This window comes from Apodemus sylvaticus, chromosome X (genome assembly GCF_947179515.1).
Source record: "Apodemus sylvaticus chromosome X, mApoSyl1.1, whole genome shotgun sequence".
NCBI classification, from domain to species: Eukaryota; Metazoa; Chordata; class Mammalia; order Rodentia; family Muridae; genus Apodemus; species Apodemus sylvaticus.
In genome coordinates this window covers 116,085,738-116,094,600 of record NC_067495.1, presented here as the reverse complement: position 1 = coordinate 116,094,600, position 8,863 = coordinate 116,085,738, and the positions used below count along the sequence as shown (strand labels likewise).

Below are 8,863 nucleotides of genomic sequence, written 5' to 3'. Positions count from 1 at the left end.
GGCTCTTCTCCCCTCCCCCCTCTCTCCACGTGGTCATGGCTGGCCTCTACTTCTCTACTCTCTCGCTCTCTCTGCCTTTCTCTGCCTTCACTACCCTCTTAACTCCCCTCCCATGCCCTAAATAAACTCTATTCTATGCTATACCATAGTGTGTCTGGTCCCTCAGGGGAAGGGATGCCTTGGCATGGGCCCGTGGAGGCATGCCCTTCCCCCACACCTCACCATAGAACATATTCTTACGCCATTTTCTCTTTTTATGATCACAACAAAATAGTGTTGCATTTTCTCAATTGCAAATATTTGTGTGCAAGTGTCTCTCTAATATGTTGACTAAGAGTCTTTTGCATAAATACCCAGAGTGGCACAGCACAGTCATATAATAGAGCTATATTTAACTTTTAGAAACGTTTATACTGATCTTCACACTTACTGGACTAGTTTTCATCTTCAAAATAGTGTACACAGATCCCCCTTTGTGCCCTTCCTTTCCAGCATTTGTTGGTATTTGATTTCTTTTTTCTTCTCTTCTTCTTCTTCTTCTTCTTCTTCTTCTTCTTCTTCTTCTTCTTCTTCTTCTTCTTCTTCTTCTTCTTCTTCTCCTTCTCCTTCTCCTTCTCCTTCTCCTCCTCTCCTCCTCCTCCTCCTCCTCCTCCTCCTCCTCCTCCTCCTCCTCCTCCTCCTCCTCCTTCTCCTTCTCCTTCTCCTTCTCCTTCTCCTTCTCCTTCTCCTTCTCCTTCTCCTCCTCCTCCTCCTCCTCCTCCTCCTCCTCCTCCTCCTCCTCCTCCTCCTCCTCCTTCTCCTTCTCCTTCTCCTTCTTCTCCTCCCCCTCCTCCTCCTCCTCCTCCTCCTCCTCTTCCTCCGCCTCCTCCTTCTTTTGATTTTTTGGATTTTTTTTTTCTCGAGACAGGGTTTCTCTGTGTAGCCCTGGCTGTCCTGGAACTCACTCTGTAGACCAGGCTGGCCTCAAACTCAGAAATCCTCCTGCCTCTGCCTCCCAAAGTGCTGGGATTACAGGTGTGCGCCACCACCGCCCAGCGGTATTTGATTTCTTAATGACTGCTATTCTGAAAGGAGTGATATGGGGCCTAAAAGTAATTATTAATTTACATTTTCCTAAAGGATAATGGTATTGATTAGTTCTTCCGGCAACAATAGGAAATGTCAAAAACTTGCAAAGTCTGCCGCCCCTCCGGCTCCTGCAGGCTGAGATGCTGTGAATTCGCAGGAGTCTGGGGTGGGTTCTGGTATTCTCATAGTCATCATGTTCTCCAGCGCGAACATGTGCACTTGGACAGGCCTCTGTATGGCTTGAGCACCAGTTCCAGGCTGAGCCATTTTCTTTTAGGCTGACTGCCCCCCTCCCCCCAGTCCCCTTCTGCTCACAGGCTGAGTGGTGGCAGCTGTGGAGATCACAGGTCGCTCAGACTCGCAGATGGGTCAAGGACTCTGGAGAGTGGCCAGAAACCAGTGTAGCATCTCCAACAGGAAGCCTAGGGTGAGACAGAGTACCTCAGCAGAGAACAGCAGGAGAGTGGCTTCAGGCAACATTTCTCACCAGCAGCCGCCAGAAACAAAGCCCAACGAGGCACAATATCTATCATCTTCTGAAGGCAAGGAAGTCTAAAGAACAGAAGGGATTCATTAACTTGGAAATGCTGCCTCCTGAGCTGAGCACCACCATCTTATCCTAACTGAACGCAATGGACCCTCTGCTTTGCTTCGTGTGTTTGGCAAGACCTCGCCAATGATGGCAAGACCTGGCAAGGGTTGTGTAAATCCACACGGGGTCACTGTTCAATGTGCAATAAGAACCCACCTTTAGGATTTTTCTTTTAGAAAATTGTATATGCAGCTAGATGAGGGAAGCCTCGCCTTTAATGCCAACCCAGAGGAGGGAGGGAGCTACTTTATGTCCAAGGGTATCCTAGATGATTCGCTAAAGGAAATAACAGAATTTCTCTTCTGTACCAGAACACTAGATTGGAAAGAACTGAGATTCTATCTTGATGAAAGGAGAAATTGTCTTGGTTGACCTTGTAACCCACCTTGCCTCATGTTAGGAATCAGCTCTTGCCAAATGCACTGAGAGATTCCCCCCCCACACACACACACCCCTGTCATATTCACGCTCCTGAAGAACATGGGGAGGACCTTGAATTTTTTTTTTTGTTGTTTTTTTTTTTTTTTGGTTTTTTGGGTTTTTTCGAGACAGAGTTTCTCTGTATAGCCCTGGCTGTCCTGGAACTCACTCTGTAGACCAGGCTGGCCTCGAACTCAGAAATCCACCTGTCTCTGCCTCCCAGAGTGCTGGGATTAAAGGCGTGCGCCACCACTGCCCGGCCTGGACCTTGAAATTCTTATAACAATGTTCTCACATAGGTTCTGTGCTTGCAACCCTGACCTAACACGGGAACTCGGCCTTAGTCCTGAGGCTGTCGACGTGCTGTGCTACTCTTTGTTTCTGCTTCTCATTGACCTCACTCGTCCTCATGTGACGAATAAAATGTCAAAAAGGGTTTATTTGAAATACCCACTGCGCTGCTCAGAACATTGGTGAAGATTTTGTAGGACAGCTTTAGGACAGCATCTACCTTATTGGCCTTGTGGCTGCATAAAAGCACAAGTGTTCCAACTTCAACTTTTTTTTACTGCAGACCAAGGCTGCCCAGGACAGACTTAGTGGCCGCCGCAGGGTTGCATCAGCACTGGTCACTCCAGTCCAGCCTGTGCGTAAAATCCAGTGTGACTGCACCCCCTCTGCTTGTTTCACTGTTTTCTAGTTCAGAAATCTCAGAACTAATTTTGACAAACTTTTCTTAAGTTTGCTCATTGTGTTTGCACAAAACAGCCACTGTATAACACAACTGTTAGAGAATGTTAAACTGACCTATACGCTATAAATGGAGTGTTTGTGCATTAGATTTGTCTGGAAACTATCCATTTCCATCCTTTTAAAAATACCATGTAATGTATGCATATTTAACTGAAGAGATTTATAATCATAATTATTTTATTGTAAAGATTTTAACTAAAGGTTTTCCTTTTCTCTTGAACTGAGTTTGGAAATTTATTTGACTCTAATCTAAGAATATTGTTGGCTTGGTCAAAGTTGGATCTGACCCTAGAAACCAATACCAGCTTCCCGTTTCTCTGAACTTTGAAAAGAGAGTTGATTTGTTACTATATTAATATACTATGCAAAACTGGCCTTATTTGTGTAACATATCATTTAATTCATTTTTAAAACTTCTGGGTTATAAGTTTCAGTATATCATTTAAACATTGATAATATAAAGATGTGCAGAATGTAGAAGTCACATTTATAAACAATAAAATATGATTAGAACGTGGGGAAGTATTTACTTCTTTGTTTCTGAAATTAAAAAAAGGATGTTGCTGGGTGGTGGTGGCTCACACCTGTAATCCCAGCACTCTGGGAGGCAGAGGCAGACGGATTTCTGAGTTTGAGGCCAGCCTGGTCTACAGAGTGAGTTCCAGGACAGCCAGGACTACACAGAGAAACCCTGTCTCGAAAAAACCAAATCCAAAATAACCAAAAAAAAAAAAAAAAAAAAAAAGGATGTTGATCAGTTAAAAACTATCTGTTGGCACGTGTAATTTTTATTTTGAGTGCTCTATTTCATTTCTTATCTCACTATTACTTTAATTTAGTTTTAGTTTTGAAATTCAAATATAATTATATCATTTTCCCCTTTCCCTTTCCTTCCTTTCATGCGCCCCCTTGCTCTTTCTCTCAAATGCACGGCCTCTTTTACATTACATTAATTGTTATTCACACACACACACACACACACACTTCTAAATATGTAAAATAGAAGCTCAGTTCATATATTACTTGCTTGTATATGATTTCTGAGCGGATCACTTAACTATTGGATCAGCTCACTGTTTTAATTTAGTTGTTTCTTTGTCAATTCTTTTTTTTTTTGAGTCATCTCTCTGTATATTCTAGATATGAGTCCTTCGCCACATGTATAGGGGACAAAGATTTTCTCCCATTCTGCTAGATGTCTCCTCACATGACTAACAAGCTCCTTTGTTGTGCTGAGGCTTTGTTTTATAAGGTCCTGTTTGTCGGCTGTAAGTTTCATTTTAGCGATCTTGGTGTCCTATTTTTTCCACAGTTTCTATGTTTCAGGTCTGAGGTCTTTGGTACATTGGGATTTCAGGTTTGTTCAGGGTAAGGCATACATATCTGGTCTCATTCTTGTGCATGTATGCATCCAGATTTCACAACATCGCTTGTCTAAAAGTATTTTCCCTCTCCCATATACGCTTTTTACATTTTTGTCTAGATGCAAATGGCTAAAATTGTACAGGATTAAGTCTGGGTCCTCTACTTCATTTCGTTATCTGTTTTTGTGTCAGTACCATGTTATTTTGTTACTATGGCATGAAATCGAGTATGGTAATACCTCCTGCAATATTACTTTTGCTTATGATTGAGGTTTTTAAACAATATTTATTGTAAGGAATGGCCTTGACTATTCCATATTTCTCACAGGAAGCTCCATTAGAACAGGAACCTTGCGAATATTGTGCTACACTGTGTCCCCAGCACCTGATACACAAACACATCCTGTGAAGTGGACAGCGGGACAAAGAATAACCCTCCCGAGGAAAGAATGCAACAAAGAAGGTGGGCTGAAGTTACTGATTGGTCCAAAGGCACTGTGCATCAGTGATTGTAATATATGAAGCAAATGATTATTCAACATTCTTTTTTTTTTAATTGTAGCCGCACAACAGGATCTCAAGGTCTTTTTTTTTTTTTTTTTTTTTGGTTTTCAAATAGAAGCTTTTTATTAGCACATATTAATTATACAAAACAATGTATTTCATGCATGGATAGAACATACTATACTTTGATGTGGCTGCCCCTCCATTACTCCCCTGCACGTGTTCCCACTCCCCGACACACTCAGCCTGACTTTCCCAGTCTCCTTTCTTTCTTATCTTTTCTTTTTGTATTTTATATATGACAGCGTGACAGTTTTTTCTTCCTGAATTTGGGCTTGTTTCATTTAATATGATGATATCCAGCTGCACCTATTTTCCTGAACATAATTTCATTCTTCTTTATGGCCTAATAAAACTCCATTGTTTTTATGCATCACATTTTTTTTCTTTTTTTTTCTTTTCTATATTCTTTGTTTACAATCCAAAAGCTTTCCTCTTTCCCAGTTCCCCCCCTCCCATATGTCCCATAAGTCCTCTTCTCTCCATCCACTCTCCTATCTTTCCCCCTCCCTTTTCTCTGTCCTGGTATTTCCCAACAATGCTGGATCAAGCCTTTCCAGGATTAGGGCCCTCTTCTTCCTTCTTCATGGGAGTCTTTTGATATGCTAATTGTATTTTCAGTATTCAGAGCTTCAGGGCTAATTAATATCCACTTATCAATGATTGCATTCCATGTGTATTCTTTTGTGATAGGGTTACCTCACTTAGGATGATATTTTCCAGATCAAACCATTTGCCTAAAAATTTTGTGAATTCATTGTTTCTAATTGCTGAATAGTACTCCATTGTGTAAATATACCACATTTTCTGTATCCATTCCTCCATTGAGGGACATCTGGGTTCTTTCCAGCTTCTGGCTATTATAAATAGGGCTGCTATGAACATAATGGAACATGTGTCTTTATTGCATGCCGGGGAATCCTTTAGGTATATGCCCAGGAGAGGTATAGCAGGGTCCTCCGGAAGTGTCACGTTCAGTTTTCTGAGGAACCACCAGACTGATTTCCAGAGTGGTTGTGCCATCTTACAGCCCCACCAGCAATGAAGGAGTGTTCCTCTTTCTCCACATCCTCGCCAACACCTGCTGTCTCCTGAGTTTTTGACCTTAGCCATTCTGACTGGTGTAAGGTGAAATCTCAGGGTTGTTTTGATCTGCATTTCCCTAATGACTAATGATGCTGAGCATTTCTTAAGGTGATTCTCGGCCATCTGAATTTCTTCAGGTGAAAATTCTTTGTTTAGCTCTGTACCCCATTTTTAATAGGGTTATTTGGTTCCCTGACATAGTTTCGCTGTATTTCAAGCTTCCCATTAGATGCTATGGCTATAGTGCATTTTCTAAAGATCGCCACTAGATGGAGCACTATGGCTCTATATCAGAACAGACGCCTGGCTTTGCCTTATCAGCAAAGAGGTAAGTAATGAAAAGTAAGTGTGTGTGTGTGTGTGTGTGTGTGTGTGTGTGTGTGAGAGAGAGAGAGAGAGAGAGAGAGAGAGAGAGAGAGAGAGAGAGACTTTTCTTGATTATTATGACTTCAGATTGTCCCATTTCAAGAAGGTTTTGGTTTATTTTTCGTGTCCTACGTTCATAACAAAAGTACATCTACTTTAAACTTTTCCCCATCATCTACCCACCTCTGAAAGCACCACCAGATCCTCTCACTTCCTCGTCATCACTTTCCCAACTGTTTCCCTCTTATTTTTCCCCACTCTATCCTTTCTTCCGCTTCCTTTTTTTCTGGTAATCATACGTCCTCAGTTTTCTTACATTGAAAATAAGGGCAAGTGTAACATCATTGATAGGGTGTTGAAAAAATTACACAGCACATTGTACTAGTCTGATTTGGTGTGTAGTGTCTTCTTATAGTCTCACAACAATCTACTCTAATCCACACTGAAAAGGAAGCTGCTTCGTTCAAGCAGACACAGTCACAGGCATACCTATTTTCAGACGTGTGTTATATAAAGGGAACTATGCTCAAATAACATTTGGAAGGAAGAGCCACATGCACAGATGCCCTGCCTTATGTTGTGCCTCACTCACAAGTCTTTGAGTGGAGTCGAACAGGGGGATACAAAAGAAGTAGGTACAAAAAACAGGGAAGAAGGAGTTTCCCAGGACCTCCACCAGCTTGCAGTGTTAGAGTCAAGCAGCTGCTAATTCTTCAGAAACTCTCCCTGCACTGGTGCCTCACAGACACATGCAGGATAAAAAAAGGCAGGCAGAGAAAGAACCAGGGAGGTTATATCTCAGCAATCCCAGCTCACAGCAATGAGAACAAAATTCAGGTCACATACACAGACAGACAGAAGGCCGACAGATGGATGGACAGAAAGAAAGCAACCAGATTTTCCTTGTCTTTCGTTTCCAATGGTTAGCAAAGGGGTCTGTCTCTATTTTGCTTTATTAGTTTATTTTTAGTCAAGTATTTCTGGTCATTTTTTTGATAGGATCTCCCTAGCTCACTTGGAATTCTCTATACAGACCAGGCTGCCTTAAACTTACAGAGATCAGCCTGTGTCTGCTTCCTGAGTGCTAGGATTCAAGGCTTGTGTCACCTCGCCTTATCCTTGCTTTAATCTTTGATCATTTTTTACAGTCCACTTGTTATCCCCCTCCTGTTATCCTCCAAAAGTCCCTCATCCCATTCCTCCTCCCCACCCCATCTCAAAGAGGATGTCCCCACACCCCCACATTCCCCCACACCCCACCAGGCAGTCCTCTGCTGTATATGTGTTGGGGGGGGGTTCAGACCAGCTAGCTAGTTTATGCTGCCTGGTTGGTGGCTCAGTGTCTGTGAGATCTCAGGAGTCCAGGTTAGTTGAGACTGGTGATCTTCTTCCTACAGGATCACCCTCCTCCTCAGCTTCTTCCAGCCTTTCCCTAATTGAACCACAGGGATGCCTGGCTTCTTTGTGTCCAAGAAAGGTGGCTGTAAGTATCTGTGTATGTCTCAGTCGGCTACTGGTAGAGCCTCTCAGAGGGCAGCCATGCTAGGCTCCTGTCTGCAAGCACAGTGTAGCATCGCATCGGTAGTAGCATCAAGCCTTGGAGCATCCCCAGGCTTCTCTCAAACTTATCATCTTCCTGCCTTAGTCTCCTCAGTGCTAGACTAGCAGGTTTGCATCTCTATGCTGGACCAGGAGTTCTTGGCTCTCGAGTGGACTATGCAAAGAGTCATTGAAGGAGGCATTGCAAATGAAAATGGTTGTAACTAAAGAAAACAAACACCAGGTCTAGCTCAGGAAGCCCTATGCCAGCAACTGAACAATTCTCTTCTCAGCGCAGCCCACTAGTCCATGCACTGGGCTAATTCGTTTTCAAAAGCCCATTTGGTACTACTTGGCAAAATATTGCCACACCACACCACTGACCTACAAAGCGTCCTGGGAGCCAAACGAGGGTGCACATGCATCGTCATAGGACAGGTATCCGAACGTGAGTTTGGGAGGGGGCTAAAAACAGTGTTCCTCCATGGCTTCTGCTTCAGTTCCTGTCTCCAGGTTCCACTAGGGCTTCCCTTGATGAGAGACTGTGATTTTGAAGCTGGAATGGACCCTCTCCCCAAGTGATTTTTGGTCATGGCGTTTATCACAGCAACAGGCTAGGCTGTCAGCTCAGAAATATGTCATGGGCTGGGTAGATGGTGACGCATCAGTTTGGTGGTGAGGAGAGAACACAGGCTTGAGGATAGGCATACCTATGTGGTGAGAACAACCAGAAGCCCACTGAAATAGCACACCTAAGAAAGTCCCTTGCACAAAGCTTTCTTGGGAAAGGGTGATCTGAAGAAGAAAAAAGCATTTTTTTTTTAACCATGCAGAAGTGGAAGTAGAGCTATCAGCTAGGCCATGGGGTTGCTAGGAGCTGCTCTGGCAATGGTTGCAACACTAAAGTAGGTCTTGGTGTTCTGCTGAACATAATGACACAGGACGCCAGCATCAGACAAGGCAGCTCTGTGACTATGATGGGTCCAGACAAAAGCAAGACCACTCTATAATGTCTGAATTCAGACCGACTGTGACTACTGCCCAAGCCACTGCAGTGACAAAACACCCCTCCCCAGCTCCCATGTGCCTGCTGCTGCTTGCCCCATAGACC

The 8,863-nt window shown here is 43.3% G+C and overlaps 1 pseudogene; it reads left to right on the top strand.

Annotated features, from left to right (window-relative positions):
- Nucleotides 1-1,432: 1,432 nt before the first annotated feature.
- On the top strand, nt 1,433-2,615 carry LOC127675534 (F-box only protein 8-like; annotated as a pseudogene).
- Nucleotides 2,616-8,863: the final 6,248 nt, after the last annotated feature.